The 17,308-nt window shown below is 47.9% G+C and overlaps 1 pseudogene; it reads right to left on the bottom strand.

The window, feature by feature from the left end:
- Window positions 1–12,772: 12,772 nt before the first annotated feature.
- Window positions 12,773–13,374, bottom strand: LOC110323555 (annotated as a pseudogene).
- Between the last annotated feature and the right edge of the window lie 3,934 nt (window positions 13,375–17,308).

Genomic DNA, 17,308 nt, shown 5'->3' on the forward strand with positions numbered 1-17,308 from the left:
AACTCTTCAGGAATTCGAAGATTCTTGAACGTGAACATCCCTAATCCATTGCTAAACCACCACAGACAAGCAACATATACCATACCCCTCTGGTCTCCATCTCATCTGTAGCTAAAGAAGTAATAGGTTCTGCTACCATTTATTTTCCACAGAGAGAATTATTCTGACTTGAAACACAACAGAATTCCATGCCACCACAGAATTCCTTCCTTTAGCTCCAGCTATCTGTCAGGACCCTGTAGATCTGAAGCAGCCAAGTACATTTTGTCTGTTCCATAAGTAGGTAGGCAGAGTCATGAGCTGGAACAGATCCCAAAGAGCACTGGATTCGGAGTTCAGGGGACCTGAGCTTGTTTCTCAGGCTCTGTCCTTATGTAGACGACCAGCGGTTAAACAGGAAGATCACTAACCAGCTCCATACTGAAGAACTTTTCTTCATTGACTGAAGAGCTAAGCACAGAATTCAAAGCTAGTGGGAACCGGGATGTATCTCAGTGGGCATGGTGTTTGCCTAGCATGCATGAGACCCTGGGTTTGATCCCTAGTATTACATAAACCAACCAGATGTGGTGGTGCATGCCTGTAATCCCAGCACTGGGAGGGTGGAGGCCTGAGAACTGACTCAATGTTGACTGGTGGGATGGCTCAGGGAGTAAGGTTCATGGCACTGATCTGATGATCTGAGTTAAATCCCTGAGACACATGGTGGAAAAGGAGAACTGACTTGTGAAGGATGTCCTCTGACCTCCACACACAACATAATAAAATGGCAATTTAAAAACAAAAACACATCAAAATTTTAAAAAATACCAAACTTCTAATTTTCTTCCCTTGAGAACAAACCTATCTGGCCCAAATTCAAAGTATCGGAGTCTCTTGTCTGTAGTGTAGAGTGTCATAGGGCAGATATAAAATCCTTTCTGAAAAAGTTCTTTAGTCAGGCCAGGAGTGCTGGCCTTTAATCCCAGCCCTTGGGAAGCAGAGGGGAATGATTCTATGTGAGTTCAAGGCCAGCTTGGTCTACGGAGTGAGTTCCAGGACATCCAGGGCAACCCAGAGGAACCCTGTCTCAAAAACAAAACAAAAGATCAGTTGTCTCCAAATCTTAGTAGTTTTCAAAACCTTGAAATCTGTGGGGATACTGTAGTCCCTAGAGTGGTGCACCACAAAAGCGGCTGAGCCACAAGAGCCATCAAAGCAGAGGCAGGCTGCGCCTTCATCCTGCAACTTGTGGCCACCACAGTAAAACGTCCCACAGGAGCTGTCCCAAATGGGGGCACCATGATATCGCCTCAGCCTGCAAGGAGCTGTCCACGGTGGCACATCTTTCCTGCCTCAGGAGGAGCTGCCCCTCAAGACCACCTTTCCTACCTCTACCTACAGCCTCTGTGAAACACCACTGCAGGAGGGGTCCTACAGGAACTGTCCACAATGGTAGCACTTCCTCTCCAGCCTACCCACCTACCCTCAACAGCCTCACAGAGATAGCGCCTCAACAAAAGCCGGCTACAACCAGGAAGGACTTCCCACTCTAACCCAAGGCCCCAATGCAGGGAAAGGGGAGTGAAAAAAGCTACCAACCCCTGAACAGGAAAACCCACCAATCCCTGAGCTTCCCAAGCTTGGGACTTGAAATCCCACCAATCCTCAATCTGGAAATCTTTACTCTGAAAAGCTCTGCCCACCTCACACACACACACACACACACACACACACACACACACACCCGCAAATACTAGATAAGTGCTGCCCTTTGTCCAATTTCTTGCTGCCCACTTCCAGAAACAGAGGGTAGCCATCCCTGGATTCGTCCCTCTGCATCCTGGACCTCCCAACAAATCTCTTTCATGAGGTTTCTGCCTGGTGTGACCCTCTCATCTGAAGAAGTCAAGAAGAAAAGAAGCAATGAAGAGAAGAAGCAAAGAGGACGGGGGGGGGGGGCAGAGGCTCCTGAGCTCCTGAGCTCAGCTGGGGATCCCCTCCCCTGGGAGCTGTATCACCTCTGCTGAGGAGGCTTCCTCACAGAGCTGTAAGGCTCCTGAGCTCCAGCGTCTCAGGAGTTCCTCTCCATCCTCATCCTTCTTCTTGTCAGAGTGAATCCTCCCCTCTGTGATTCCACAGTGTTTCCCCGCAAGCCTACAAAAAGCTTAGCTATATTGTAAGTTATTTAATTGTCCACCTCTCACAGTAAATTTTGAGTTCCTTAAGGGCAGAGACCTTGTTTGCATTTATGTACCTGGGTCTAGCCTTGGCCCTCTGTGGGCAAGTACTGTGCATCTTTTATTTAGGTATGATCCTGTACCACATTAAAGATAGCATGAGCTTCGAGTCTAGGAAGACTGTGTAAGGATCAAAGAAGCTCATCTACTTAGAGAAAAATCCTGAAGGCTGAGGCAGCTATATTGAAGTATTCCCCAGAGTTTTGCTCTAGTTTGAATTAACTATGAAGGGATAGAACACAGTGACCAGGTTAAAGTAATATTAAATTTCAAAATAAATGTTCTTAGAGACAAGAGACTTTAACTAGAGAGGGGAAGAAAGAGTTCACACTTCAACAAAAAGATCCAGCTGGTAAAGGGAGACCAAACGCAGCACAAGTGGACAGCCAGGTAGTCAAAGAAATGAGAGGAAGAGGTACCTAGAATCGTCTGGGCTTGAGTCCCGAGTCGCCAGGTTCCACCAGGCTTTACCTAGAGCAAACACTGCGTGACAGTGTGGTTGCTAAAGGAGAACCCTGACTGCAAAGGGAACTTAGCCAAGCAGGCCCACTGTATACTGGACTCTCCCCATGTTTCCACACTCACCCACGGTGACTGTATGCCTAGATGGGATTCCGTTGTTGCTGACATTCCTCAAACACTTTGGGATGGGGACATACTAGAGGACATGGGTGTTATCCTTACAATGGATGATCAGGACTTCTTTGATGACATTGTGGAACATGAACAACTAGGTCTAGCAGGCCTCCTAAAGGGGATCACCACCAATCCCAAGGGACACTGCCCACCCAGAGCCTCCTTCCATCACGGTATCTGACCCCATACTCCTGGCCTGGCTGTCAGATGTCAATATCTGGGTAGATTAGTGGCCAATCATTAACCCAAAATTGTCCGTTCTCAAAGAACTGATTGAGGGACAACTTATACTCGGTCACTTAGAACCCTTGACCAGTAGACATAACACCCTCATCTTTGTCATAAAAAAAAAAAAAAGAAAGAAATCAGGAAAATATAGACTCTTACACGATCCTAGAGCTATCAGTGAACAAATGGAAGAAATGAGGATGGCTCAGTTGGGACTGCCTCATCCTGGTGCCCTCCCACCCTCCTGTCACAGGCTTGGAGATCAAGGGCTGTCTTTTCCAAATCCCCTGGCACCACAGGACAGATGCCACTTTGCCTTTACAGTGTGGGAACCTAATATGCAAAACCCAGCTAAGAGACACCAGTGGACAGTCCTCCCACAGGGAATGAAAAATAGTCCCACCATCTGCCAGCCTTATGTGACTGAGGCACTACAGGCAGATCCCAAAGATATTTTGATCATCCACTATATGGACAACATTATGCTGGCACATCCTGATTCATCACTTTCACAATGAGCTACCTCACAGCTCCTAAAAGACTGAGAAGAGCTTAATCTGTGGGTTGCGTCTCCCCAAAAAATTCAGTCAGTGCCCCCATATGCCTTTCTGGGAGTCTCCATTTCTAAGCAGATTAGACCCCTGGCTTCTCTATTTCTCCGACCTACTCTTTCATGGGGCTTCAACAGCTGTGTGGGACTATGAATTGGATAAAGTAATTTCTCCCGATCAGAGATGAGAAGTCCCTTCTCCCTATTGGAGGGTCCCGAAAGCCCCTCAGCTAAGATCATCCCTACCCAGGATGCTAAGAGACTCCTGCAGTAGATAATGACCTGCTTGTCTGACTGGACCCTTAAGAGACATAACCCTTTGTAGCTTTTGCTGTCAATAATTATGTGGACCATGGAGGGGGTCCAAGGAGCCCTGTGGCAAAATAGCCCCCTCATGTAGCTGCACCAAGTGCCACAGACAGGCCTCACTTTGGGTCCCCGATCTGCGTGGAACTGGGTCTCTTGGTTGCAGGTGAGCAAGGATTCGGCGAATGAGTGACAGACAGTTCACATGAGAGAGGGTGTAAAACTGAATGTATTGATCAAAATGAGCATCACATCTTTAATACAGATCAAACAAGAAAAGCATCCGCAGATACAGAGACACAAAACAAAGGACAAAAGACCAGGGGGTGGGACCAGGCAGCTTGACGAGGAAGCCAGGTGCAAGGCTAGTCAGTAGTTAAACCCCAATGTCAGGGGGGTCCTCAGTAAATCCTTGATTATGCTGTTCCTTTGGGCCTAGCGGAAGAACCTGTTTTGGGGGGGTTCTGCTAATGCAATACCACAACCCCCCTACTTCCTAGGCCTTGGTAAGCTTTGCCCTGAGCTTGGCTCTGTTCTTTGTGATGATTAATCAGTTACACCTGTCTTTACTAGACGTGAATTAGAATGTTAATGAATAGGTAACCTTCTTGCTGAATTCTGAGCTCCTGGCTTTAAGGAATTTTTAGGACTTTGGAAGACTAGTGGAATCTTCACCTATGGTAAAAAATAAAAGGCATTAATAATATTGAAAGAGAGCATACACCGTACTAGCATGCGGATAGGGTTCATGTACATAGATTATTGGAAATGCCAGGACTCCAGGAGGCTGAATCTCCTTGAGACTCTTTTTCCTCAGGACTCATTCCAGGTTTCAGGACTGTTTCAAGCCACCACTGAAGTAGGCATGGCAACCAAGATCACTCAGAAATACATAAGGTAACCTCCAAATATGAAATTGCCTTTACTTGCTCTTATGGCGAGGGGCTTGGCAAGAATTTATAATAGGTAACCTGGTAAGACAATACAGCCCTTTTCTCTTAAGCACTCTCAGTCTTTTTCTTTTTTTAAAGATTTATTTTATTTATTGTATATGAGTAGCTGTAGTTGTCTTCAGACACCAGAAGAGGGAATCAGGTCTTGTTCTTGATGGTTGTGAGCCATCATGTGGTTGCTGGGATTTGAACTCAGGACCCCTGGAAGAGCAGCCAGTGCTCTTAATCCCTGAGCCATCGCTCTAGCCACACTCTCAGTCTTTATGAGCAGATTCCCTTGGTTTTCAAGAAATGATGACATGCTTCCGGGACACTCTTGATAACCACCCACCGCAGATAACCATCTGATGACCCTTCCCCATTTACCTATTGAAATTAAGCCCTAGAGCCTACCCAGTTCTAGCCTGATCCCTAAGGCCACTGTGGCCTTCTCCAATGCCAACAAACAAAGACATGGATTTTACTACAGAGACCAGGCTTAAAAGATGTGACTCACATCCTTCCAAATCCCGGATCAGTCCAATGAGGGGAGCTGTTGGGGCTCCTGAGGATCTTTGAACTCTGTCAAGCTGAGCCTGTCAGTACATTTTCTGACAGCCGATATGCAAAACAGGCTGTTCGAACACTATCATTCTTCTACATAAAAGATCAGAATCATTCCATACATGTCCCTATGAATCCCATAAGGAGCCCTTGAGCATAGGGCACACCATGGTTCATTTCTCACATCAGATCCCACTCCAGGCTGCCAGGAATCTTGGCTAAGGGTGGGGATATAACTGACTTAAGGATAATGGTTGTTGACCAGGTGAGAGCTCTGCATCAACAATTTCACCTTTCCCCACAAAACTTATACAAGCTCTTGCCGGATTAGCCATGAAACAACAAAAACATCTTGCAAGATCTTGTGCCACCTGCGCCCCATCTGCACCATTGGAGCCCCTCAATTGGGGAGATATCAAGCCAATGCTATGTGGCAGATGGGTGACTTACCATCCCTATTGGTAATCTTAGATATGTACATGTTATTGTAGATACTTGCTCTTCCTTTGTATATTCTGTGGCCTTGATGGGAGAAACAGCCTCCCGTGCCATCAAGGCTATGAAATTTGCTATGTTGGTTATGGGTGTGCCTTGGGCTTTGAAGACAGATAATGACCGCACTCCAATCCTTTTAAAAGGTGTTGAGCTAGCTGTCTGGAGAGATGGCTCAGCAGTTGAGAGCACTTGCTACTTTATTTGTTTATTTATTTATTTATTTATTTATTTATTTATTTAGAGACAGGGCTTCTCTGTATAGCCCTGACTGTCCTGGAACTCACTCTGTAGACCAGGCTGGCCTCGAGCTCAGAAATCCGTCTGCCTCTGCCTCCCAGGTGCTGGGATTAAAGGTGTGAGCCACCATGCCTGGCCAAGCACTTGCTGCTCTTGCAGAGGACCCAGGTTTGGGTCCCAGCAGCCACATGCCTCAGAACTACTAGAAAACCAAGGGCAAAAGCATGAGGAGCTTAGTTCATGGGCTCTAGGGCAGTGGATTTAAAACGGAGTGTGTTTTTGAGGGGGCCAAGGGACCAGAATTTTGCATCTTATATGCCTTTGACCTGGCCAACTTCTGAGTCCCAGAGACTAGGAGGAAGGAGGAGGAATGGAGTGGATGCTTCCCTCACAGCTGAGAAAACCCCCTCTGGAACAGGGCCTTGGTACTTCTCAGGACTCTTCAGTGGATTTCTGAATTTCCATATGCACTGAGCACTTCCAGAGTGAAACTGAGTGCCTCTCCAGCCCCTCCCACATCACCACTTCCACTATGGTATATATGGTATATGGTGTATGGTATATGGTACATGGTATATGGAAGGCAGTTGACTGGCAGGTGGGGAGGTAGAAGGTATCAACACCTGGAGAAGAGACTTAGCAGGTAATTGGTGGGAACGTTGAGCGATAAATGTAGAGCAAAGAAGGGATAGTTTTGGGTTCATGTACATACTGAAAGGGATGGAGACATTTGTCCTCCAGCCACTCTTGCAACCTGAACTTTTTTGTTCTTTCTCCTGCCCGGGAAGGAGAGCATTGGCTCACCTTTAGTCTGTGCTCTAAGCTGTAATTCCACTCCATCATCACCTCCTGCTCTTTCTTTTCTGTTTGTGCACATATATGTGCATGCATGTGGGTGCCAGAGGTTCACCTCAGATATCCTTTCTCAGAAGCCATTCACCTTGGGGGTTTTTTGAGGCAGGACCTCTTGTTGTCCTGGAGCCCTGCCAACTAGACTAGCCTGGGTGAACCCCGGGCTTCACCTGTCTCTGCCTCCTCAGCTCAAAGGTCACTGGTGAACCACCATGCTCAGTTTTCCTTCCTGTTCTCGACCAATCAAACTATGAGAACCTTCTAACCATGTCCTGGGCTCCCACACCACCCATCACATGCCTGGGGTTTCTGCCTCCACCCACCTTTGCTGTGCCTCTTGTTTGTCCTCACCACAGTCAGTGGCTGGCAGGGAGTAAAAGCTCAGCAAATATCAGCTAATGAATGAATTAGAATTATCCAGAGATCTGAATTAGAAAGCATCTCAGGCCCCAGGCCAGTGGTTCTCAGCTTCCGAGTACTAGAATGATCTGGGTTGCCTACCAACAACCCCACTCCCAGCCCTTCCATTCTCTATACCTGACCCCAGTCAGCTTCCACACCCAACTCCCCCCACCCCCACCCCACCCATTTTTTTGCTTTTCAGTACTAGGGATTGAACCTACAGCCTATTCATGGTAGGCAAATGCCCTCTTAATTTTTAATTTTGAGACAGGTTCTTACTAAGTTTCCTAGGCTAGCCTGGAACTCAGTCTGTAACATAGGCAGGCCTTGAACTTGTGATCCTCCAGTCTTAGCCTCCTAAGTAGCTGAGATTACAAGTCTGTGAGGCCCAGCTGCCAATGATGAATACTTACTTCTCTTATCATAATCCACTGCTACTGACTGAGCCTCCCTTCCTGCCTTTCAGTGATTCTTTAAAAAAAAATAAAAGATATACCGTCTGATTTTCAGCCTCTTTCACACCATCCTTCTCCCCACCATCTCTCTCTCCCTGTCATCTCTCCCCACCTTCCCTTTCCCCACCATCTCTCTCTCCCTGTCATCTCTCCCCACCTTCCCTCTCTCTACCATCTCTCTCTCCCTGACATCTCTCTCCAGCCTCTCAGGTCACCTTTTATTCCTCCCTCCCTGGTCAGGCCACTCCAATCATCTCTAACGGTTCCATTTTACTTCCTTGAGCCCCCAGTGTATGAGCCATTGAGCCAGACTGACAGATCTACTGCCTTGATTTCCCCACAGCTTAAAACCAAACCAGACCAAACCAGACCAAACCAAACTAAACCAAACCAAAAAGTGACTCCATTTTCCCAATGACTCAGGCAGAAAAGTGATAAAGTTAGTCTTGAATTTCTGTCTCACTCTAAGACAATACTTTAGGAAGTTCTGTTTGCATTCCTATGGGAACATCTCCAGAGACAAGTCTCTTTAAAAAAAAAAAAAAGACTTCTCAACTTTATTTTTACACATGTTCAAGGTTTGCCTATGTGCTATGTTCATGCAGTGCTCACAGAGGCCAGAAGAGGGCACTGGATCTCCTGAGACTGGAGTTACAGGCAGTTGTGAGCTGCCACACGGGTGCTGAGAATCAAGCTCAGGTCCCCTGCAGGAGCAGCCAGTGCTGGGCCATCTCTCCAGCCCCTCCAGTCACCTCCTGTCTCTGACTAGTTCCAACCATCACGGCCGCCATGCGACCGTACTGTGTGTGTGTACTGGCACTTTCCATATACTTTACATACAGTAATTCATTGCCTCTTCACCTCAGCCCTGTGACGTGGGTATTATTATTTCCCCAGTTTACAAGGGAGGAGCCTGAAGGAGCCCTGAGAGACTGAATGACTTTCCCACTTCCTTCAGATGGGAGGAAGAGGAGTTAGACTCCCAGCTTCCCCTTTTGGCTCTCTGACCATCTGTTCACACACAGCACCCAAAGTCATGATGAAATGTCAGAGCAGGCCCATTCTTTACCTAAAGCCCCTCGGTGGTTTGCCCAGCTCACTCACAGTGAAACTGAAGCCTTATAATGGCCGAAGTGTCAACACTGGAGATTAATCATGACTGTCAGGCCATTCTGTCTGTTGCCATGTTTGTTTTGGGAGTTTTATTGGGATGCAGTCCTGCTCACTCTTTAAAAAAAAAAAAGAAAAGAAAAGAAAAGAAGTATTTCATTTTCATGATGCCTGTATGTGTGTGTGAATGTGAGTGTGTGTGTGTGTGAGTGTGTGTGTGTATTTACACATCTGTACTCATGGAGGCCAGAATAAGGCATGAGATCCTCTGGAACTGGAGTTACGGATGGTTATAATCCATCCGACATGGGCACTGGAAATAGGATCCAGATCCTCTGGAAGAGCAGCAAGCTCTCTGAACCACTGAGCCATCTCTGCGGCACCCTCCCCCACCTCCCCCTGTCCCCCATCTCTGCGGCACCTCTCCCTGCCTTTCCGCCTCCTTTCACATAATCTGCAGCTGCTTCCATACTACCGTGACCAAGTTGCATAGTCAGTTCTAAGAGACCACAAAGTCTGAATGTTAAATGTTAAGTATCTCTGTCTCTCTCTCTCTCTCTCTCTCTCTCTCTCTCTCTCTCTCTCTCTCTCTCCCTCTCTTAGCCCATGCTGGCCTCAAGTGTGCTATGTAATGGAGGATGACCTTGAACCTCCAGCTCCTGAGTGCTGGAATTGCAAGCATGTGTCACCACATCAGCCTCTGCTGTCCACTTCTGTCTGTTCTTTTAGAAAACTCCTTCCAAACCCGGATTGCATGGCACTTATTCTCGGGAGCCTCCTAGCTCCTCCTTCCTAAAGACCCATCAAGTTCAAATGCATGGTACCCGCCCCACCCAAACCATAGCCCTCGAAGGCACAGGCAACTGACTCAAGTTTAAGTTGTTGGAATATAAAATCCTGCTGTATAAAATACTAATACATTTTGATCTTGTGTCTGTAACTTTAAAATATATAACCCTTCCCAATTTAAATAAAAGTTATTATGATGGACTTTCAAAGGGGCTATACAAGTCCATTGCAAATAGTGTTTGCAGTCTGGCCGAAAGGGGGCACCACTTTAGCTAGTAAAGAGAAATCCCTGGCCCTGGGCTGCCAGCTGTGTCTCCTCAAGCTGTTGTTTATACACACCAGAATCTCGGTGAGTGATGGTGGGAGTTTATTTAGTTCTTGTGCATTTAAATTCTCTTTAAGTATCTTATACTGATGTCATCCAGACACTCCAGAAGCCCTGGGACTACTGTGTGCGCTCACAAATGCAGCTGTGCCATCAGTCACAACTGCAAGGAGGTTGGATGCCTCAAGCTTCCCAATGCAGAAAGCAGAGAAGATGCTAAGAGCTTGCAGAAGGATGCTCTCCAGCATGCACATCCATCGGAAATACTATGTCCTGTTGTAAGGGATTGTTCCTGGCTGCTTGCTCAGAACTTCTTATAGAGACCCTGGGTTAGCTGCTTGCCCAGCAAGGACACTCAGAGGCCATGGAGTGAGACTTTGTGGTTCATTGTCAAGTCAAGAGTTCCCTGCATCTCATTTCCTTTTCTGTAAAATGGGGTTGCAGCTACACAATTCCAAGGGCTGAGTGAATGCTAACTGGGCATTCCCTACAGAGGCTTGGGACAGAGGACACGCTTTTTAACTGTCAGCCACATTTTCTTCAGTATCCTTAGCCAGAGCTTGCCAACCCCTAGAGTGTCCCTGTCACAGAGTTCCCCAATGTCTTCTTGTGTTGGCCCATGTGTTGACTGCTTGACCCAAAGACTCAGTGATCTTGGTCTTTTGCAAATCCTGATTGAAATCCAGGAAAAATATTTGGGCCTTCCTGGAGGCGTAGGGGAGGGAGCACTATGATGATCCTCCCTCTGCAAGTGGCCTCTCCTCTCCCAAGCCAGTGTGGTCTTGGGGCGCTGCCAATGATGGACACATTCATCTCTTTCCAACCTGGGTTTTTTTCTAGGCTCTGGGTATCCCGAAGCCTGGGACCACGTGGTTGGTCCTAACACAGGGTGCCATGCCTAGAGGGCATGCAGTGTGAACTGTGGGAGTGGTAAGAAGTGCTCTGCATGCCCAGGAGTGGGGCAAAATCTGGGAGTGGGAAGGTGGAAGTTAAAAGTCAGCCCAAGTCGCCCACTGTAGGCTTTATATGTTCCAGACAGAGGTGGGGGAGAATAAGGAAAAAACCCGGAAAAGGGGTCAGTCACTAGGCAAATAGGTAGGGTGGGGCTAGCGGAGGCAGTAGAGGGTGACAGTCTACTGAATACTGAGCAGGTTCTCTGCTTTCGAATGACTTGCATGGCTCTCAAGAGGTGACAATCATCCAGGCAAATGAAGCCCCAGGCAGGCTGCCATTGATTGATCCCATATTGACTCATTGATGGGGAAGGTATCTGTATAAGTCAGGATTCCCCTGAGAAACAGAACCAGCAGAGTGTGTATGTGGAGAGAGGCTGATGTTCACAAGGCTTGCCCATCTGTGGCAGTGAAGTCCCCAAATCTCCCAGGGAGGCAGACAAGCTGATTTATGGAGGGCAAATTCCTTTTCCCAATCATCTATTTAAATGTCAGTCTGATTGCAAGCACCTTGGCAGAAGCATCCAGAATAATATTTAATCAATTATCTAAGCACTGTGGTCCAGCCAAGTTGACATAAAAATTAACCATCGAAGAATGTAAAGATTTATTCAGCTGTGTCCTGCTGTAAACAGTCCATCTGTGGGAGACATGCTGTGTCTGTCTGTCTTTCCATATACATGTATGAACACACACACACACACACACACACACACACACACAGTTACTTCAGAGAAATTCAGGAGTCCATTGGCCCCATTCTACCTGAGCAAATCTTCCACCCAATGTGTTCTCCTCTCAGCCCTGTAGTCAATCACATTTGTAGAGAGGAAGTGGAATCAGTTCTCTGGGTTCCCTCTCTCTGCACCTCCCCTCCCCACACCTCACCCACTAGGTTGAAGGAGGACAGTAATGTGTATCTTCTCAGTTGAGGGTGGAGTGGGCAGGGAACAGGTGGTGTGTTCAAATTGGGTATTTGAGGACATTTGAGTAAAGGTCAGGCTTATAAAGATGTGAAGGACTCATAACTAGGGAGTCCCTGAGTTGCCTAGTAACATAGGCATCATCATCACCAAGGCCTTCCACCTCTGCAGTGGCTACTTGCACGAGGAAGCCATGTGACCTTGCTCAGAATATACCCAGCCTTAGGTGGCCCCACAAGAAGAAAGCAGTGGGATATATGGCGACCCCACTTTCCTGCCTTCTTCGTCCTAAGCCTACCCTCATGGTCTGCGTGCACCCCAGCTGAAGCTGAAGACCAACAGCCCTAGCATGTCTTCATAGGGCGGCTTCTGGGATGGAGGAACAGGATGGAGAGGCAAGAGGGGATGTGAAAGGGGACTCTAGAGCCACCTGGGATAGTGGCAGAGAGCTCTCCCTCTCCAAGTCTGCCCTTCTCTTCTCTCTCTCAGAGCTGGGCAGAGGGGGAGTGGGGCACTGTTCTCAACCTCAAATCCCTCCTGAGGTATCTGCTGTGTGTACTTAGGCCTTGATGCTTTCACACAAGAGGAGAGCCCCCGCCTTCTCTTCTGTCTCCCCTTCGTCCTTCATTTCCTAGTCCTCTCTCCTTCCCCTTCCTCTCACTCTCCTCCTCCCCCTTTTCTTCTGATTTTTACACAAGGTCTGACCATGTAACTCTGACTGGCCTTGAATTTTTTTTTAAAGCTTTTTCATTTTAATGACTGCTCCGTGTGAGGCCACAGCCAGGCCACTATGTACAGACACGGGGAAGCTTTACTTCTTGGTCTCCTCCTCCTTGGACAGGGTCTTGATGATCTCTTTCTTCTTGGCCTGGAGGTGCTCCTCACGGTGCTTTCGTGCTTCCTTGGTCTTAGACCTGCGAGCCTCAGCCTGGTCAGCCAGGAGCTTCTTGCGGGCCTTGTCTGCCTTCAGTTTGTGGATGTGCTCCATGAGGATCTGCTTGTTCTTGAATACATTCCCTTTGACTTTCAGGTACAGGCTGTGGTACATATGGCGGTCAATCTTCTTGGACTCCCGGTATCTCCTGAGAAGCCGGCGCAGGATCCGCATCCTTCTCATCCAGGTGACCTTCTCGGGCATCCGAGCGTTGGCAGTACCCTTCCTCTTCCCTATGCCCATATGCCTGCCCTTCCGTCGGGCCAAGGTGTTCTTCCGGCAACGAGCCCGGGAATAGTCACAGGCTTGTGGATGATTAGCCCATCTTTGATCAGCTTCCTGATCTGCTGATGGGAGTTGGCATTGGCGATTTCATTGGTCTCATTGGGATCCAACCAGACCTTCTTTTTCCCACAGCGCAGGACACTAGAAGCAAGCCTCTTCTGAAGCCTGAGCATACTCATGGCTGCCTGGCCTTGAATTTGTAATCCTCCTGTCTCAATCTCCTGAGTGCTAGGTGTCTGGTCCCAAGATATCCCTTTTCCCAAAATCTAGTCTTTAGACAAAAGCCTGCACCCTATCAGGCACTTAGGAAAATGGCTTCTACCTGTATAAAGGAAGGGTTCTCCTTTTCTTCCATTAACATATGCCTGAGGTGCCTATTTTCATATCAAGACCTGCAGTTGCTTCTAGGCTCCTTCAGTCTCTACTCAACGGATACCTATTATACACCTGTTCTCCACCCAGGTAGCTGTTCCCCTTTAAACCCTGGAAATATGACCTCCCCCCCACCCCACTCCCCTACTCCCCACCTCTACCTCCACCCTCAGTCGTTCTCTCTGTTTTCCCTAGAGACACCCTTGGCAGTTTGGACTATACTTTTCCCTTTTAACCCACAGAGTGTGAATATTTTTTTGGCTGGGGGGGGGGGAGGTTTCGAGACAGGGTTTCTCTGTGTATCTCTGGCTGTCCCGGAACTCACTTTGTAGACCAGGCTGACCTCGAACTCAGAAATCTGTTTGCCTCTGCCTCCCAAGAGTGCTGGGATTAAAGGTGTGCGCCACCACGCCCAACTGAGTGTGTCTATTTTTACTTTCTACTTTTTTTTTTTTTAAAGCAGTCTGTAGAATTTTATTAAGCAGTATTACCAAAAACATGAGTTTTCTTTTTTCCCCATTAATATATTTATCTATTCGCTTTACATCCAGATGATCGCTGCCTCCTCTCCTCCTAATCCCCCTCACACAGCCCCTCCCCCACTCCCTCCTCTTCTCCTTTGAGAGGGTGGAGGCCCACCTGGGTATCCCCCCACCTTGGCACATCAGTCTCTGCAGGGCTAGGTGCATCCTCTTCCCCTGAGGCTGCCCTATTTTGGTTTCTTTGCTGCACCCATTTCAATCACTAGGAATACAGACCGCCCTGGTATGCTATATTTCTAAAGTAGTAAGAATCCTCCGTACTAGCTCATGCCAACTGAAAGTTCGCTGGCACCCAGCACTGGCACCACTCCCCGAGTCCCTCCATAGCTCTACTGCAGTATTTCCTACATAGTTAATTTACTTTTGTGTATGTGTGTGTGTGTGTGATGCACGTGTGTGGGAGTGTTCATGTGTGGGAGTGCAACACCCAGAGAACAACCTTGGGTGTTGAGCCTTACTGTCCACCTTGAGAAACGGTCGCTTGCTTATGGCCGGTAGTTCACCTTCCAGGTTCTGAGATTCTCCTGTGTCCACCTCCCACCTCTCCTCCAACCTCTCTGTAGGGCATGCCTGGCGAGTGATGTGTGTGCTACTGTGTCGGGATTTTACCTGGGTTATAGGGATCTGAACTCAGATCCTCCAACTTGTTCAACAAGCTCTTTACCCACTGAGGCACCAACCGTTATATAGCAAGCCACAAGGAGCAAGCCAGACAAAATGAGGTCTCTGCTTCCAGTCACGTAACCATCCCAGGACAGTGGCCTACAGGGGTGAAAGCGAGACATGGCCCCCTCCCTGAGGGGGATGCAGTCCTGCTGTGGAGAGCAGATACCCAGTGCGATCCATGTGTGCAGGGGAGTGAGAGGCATTGTGGGTGCACAGTGATGAAAAATGGTTCTTTTTCCAAGGTGTGCGTGAAGGCCACGTGAACCTGGTCATGTTGCTGTTGTTTTACGAGGGGGTGGGAGTTGAGACAGGATCTCAATCATTCCAAACGGGCCTTGAACTTGCTATGCTGCCAAGGGTGACCTTGAACAACTGGTCCTCCTGCCATAGGCTGATTTCTTTCTTACGTTAACATGATACAGCCGATAGTCATTTCAGAAGAGAGAACCTCTATTAAGAAAATGTTCTCACCATATTGACCTATAGGCGGGCCCGTGGGACGTTTTCTTGGTTCCTCATTGATATGGTTAATGATTGATATGGGGTGGGGGCAGCCCACTCACCACGGGCAGGCTATATAAGAAAGCAGGCTAAGCAAGCCATAAGGAGCAAGCCAGTAAACAGCACCCCTCTGTGGTCTGCTTTAGTCTTTACACCATGTTCCTGCCCTGCTTGAGGGCCTGCCCTGACTTCCCTCAGTGATGGAGTGTGACCTGAGAATCTAAAGCTGAAAGAAACCCTTTCCTCCCCATGGCTTTTGGTCATGGCGTTTCACCACAGCAATAGAAACCCTGACTAAGCCATCTGCTTCCTGGATACTGGGCTTACACGTGTGATGAATCTTAGGGACCACTGGTTTCATCAGCTGGATTGAGAGGAGAGGTCACACCAAACAACAGGCATGGAAAAGGCTCCAGAAAGGGCACGGGGGCTGGGAAACAAGCATCCTTCTGTAGGTGGGACAAGACGAAGCAGAGGGGTGAGAAGGCAGGGGGTGGAGGCAGGGCAGTCTGGGGCTTTTAGAGTTTCCATGATGTGCACTTTTGGACTTCCCTCAGACAGAACACGGGGTGATCAACCAAAGCCCCCAAGTTGGATGTTACGTTTCATTTGCTCAGCTTGTCCAAACACAGCTATAAAAAGAGCTAAACAGAGCTTGAATAGGATGTTTGGAATTTTGAATTTCTTTCTTTTTTTCTTTCTTTTTTTTTTTTTTGGTAAGACAGACACAGAACTTTCTACAACGCTCAGGAAACAGGATTCTCCCTGCTTTGGGAGGCATTACATGTTCTTCACAGAGCTGGGGAGATGGAAAGTGGGGGTCTCAGTACTGTGGGCCAGAACAGCGTCTGAAGGACCCCCCTAGCGAGCCTCTTCCTTTGTCTCGTCTCTGTATTCACCCACAGCCCATTTACCCATAATCTAAACAACTCGGAGATCTAGGGACATGGTGGGGGGGCGGGGAGGATGAAGGAGGTTGGCAATCGATTTTATGAGCAATAAATAGCGAGAGAATGAGCTTCTGTGGTGCTTTGTTCTATCGTTGCCTGAGGCCAGCGTTAGCCATTCCACCCTAGCCAGCGTCAGCATAGCTCGGTGGCTCATGCTGTTCCCAAGTACTTACAACTCCATTTGAGATGAAGTCTTGTTCCCTATGTAGCCCATGCTGGCCTCCAACTCCTGATACTCTCCGTGCTATGATTACAGGGTGGACCATTATTACATCTGGCTATTGCTTCTGTCTTCTTACTACAATCTTTGTAAAATAAGACACACGTCTGTCAGAAAAATCTACTTCACAAAAAAACTCCATTCTGTGCGCGCATGCGTGCACACGTATAACACGAGTGTAGAGGCTGGATGCTGGGGGTCTTTTGCAACCCTTTCCCACCATTTTTTCATGAACAAGTTTTTTCTATGTATGGTTGTTTTGATGACCTGTATGTCTGTGAATTGGGTGTCTGCAATGCTCGAGGAGGCCAGAGGAGGGCGTTGGATTCCCTGGGGTTGGAACTATAGATGTGTGTGCTAGGAATCAAATCCGGGTCCTTGGGAAGACCAGTGCTCTTAACAGTGACACCTCACAAAGAGTGACAAGGTAATCCTGGGTTTGCTTATCTCTGTGAGCATAAGCTGAGAGCAAGCACACTCTGAGAGCATGGGTCTGTAGCAGGACACTCCCCGTAAACTAGAAAGGGATTTATGTATAGCGTGCACTGCATGGAGGGGGCTGCCCTGGCTATTACCATTCAACTTCAGAGACAATAGGTACCGGTGAGAAGTAGCGGCCTCAGAGCACTCGGGGCACTGAGGAGGGGCTCTTGGAGGAGGTAAAGACCACCGAGAGAGGGCACACAGGCTAGCGATTCAGAACTTGCTAGAGCATCACTTGTATTTGGCATAAATTCAAAGGTAAGTCAGAAGCAGGAAAACTTTATAGTATAAAGAAAGACTCCATGATATAGTCTTGGCCTTCATCAGGAAGGTGTGTGTGTGTGAGAGAGAGAGAGAGAGAGAGAGAGAGAGGGGGGGG

Source organism: Mus pahari, chromosome 6, assembly GCF_900095145.1.
Source record: "Mus pahari chromosome 6, PAHARI_EIJ_v1.1, whole genome shotgun sequence".
In the NCBI taxonomy this organism is placed as follows: domain Eukaryota; kingdom Metazoa; phylum Chordata; class Mammalia; order Rodentia; family Muridae; genus Mus; species Mus pahari.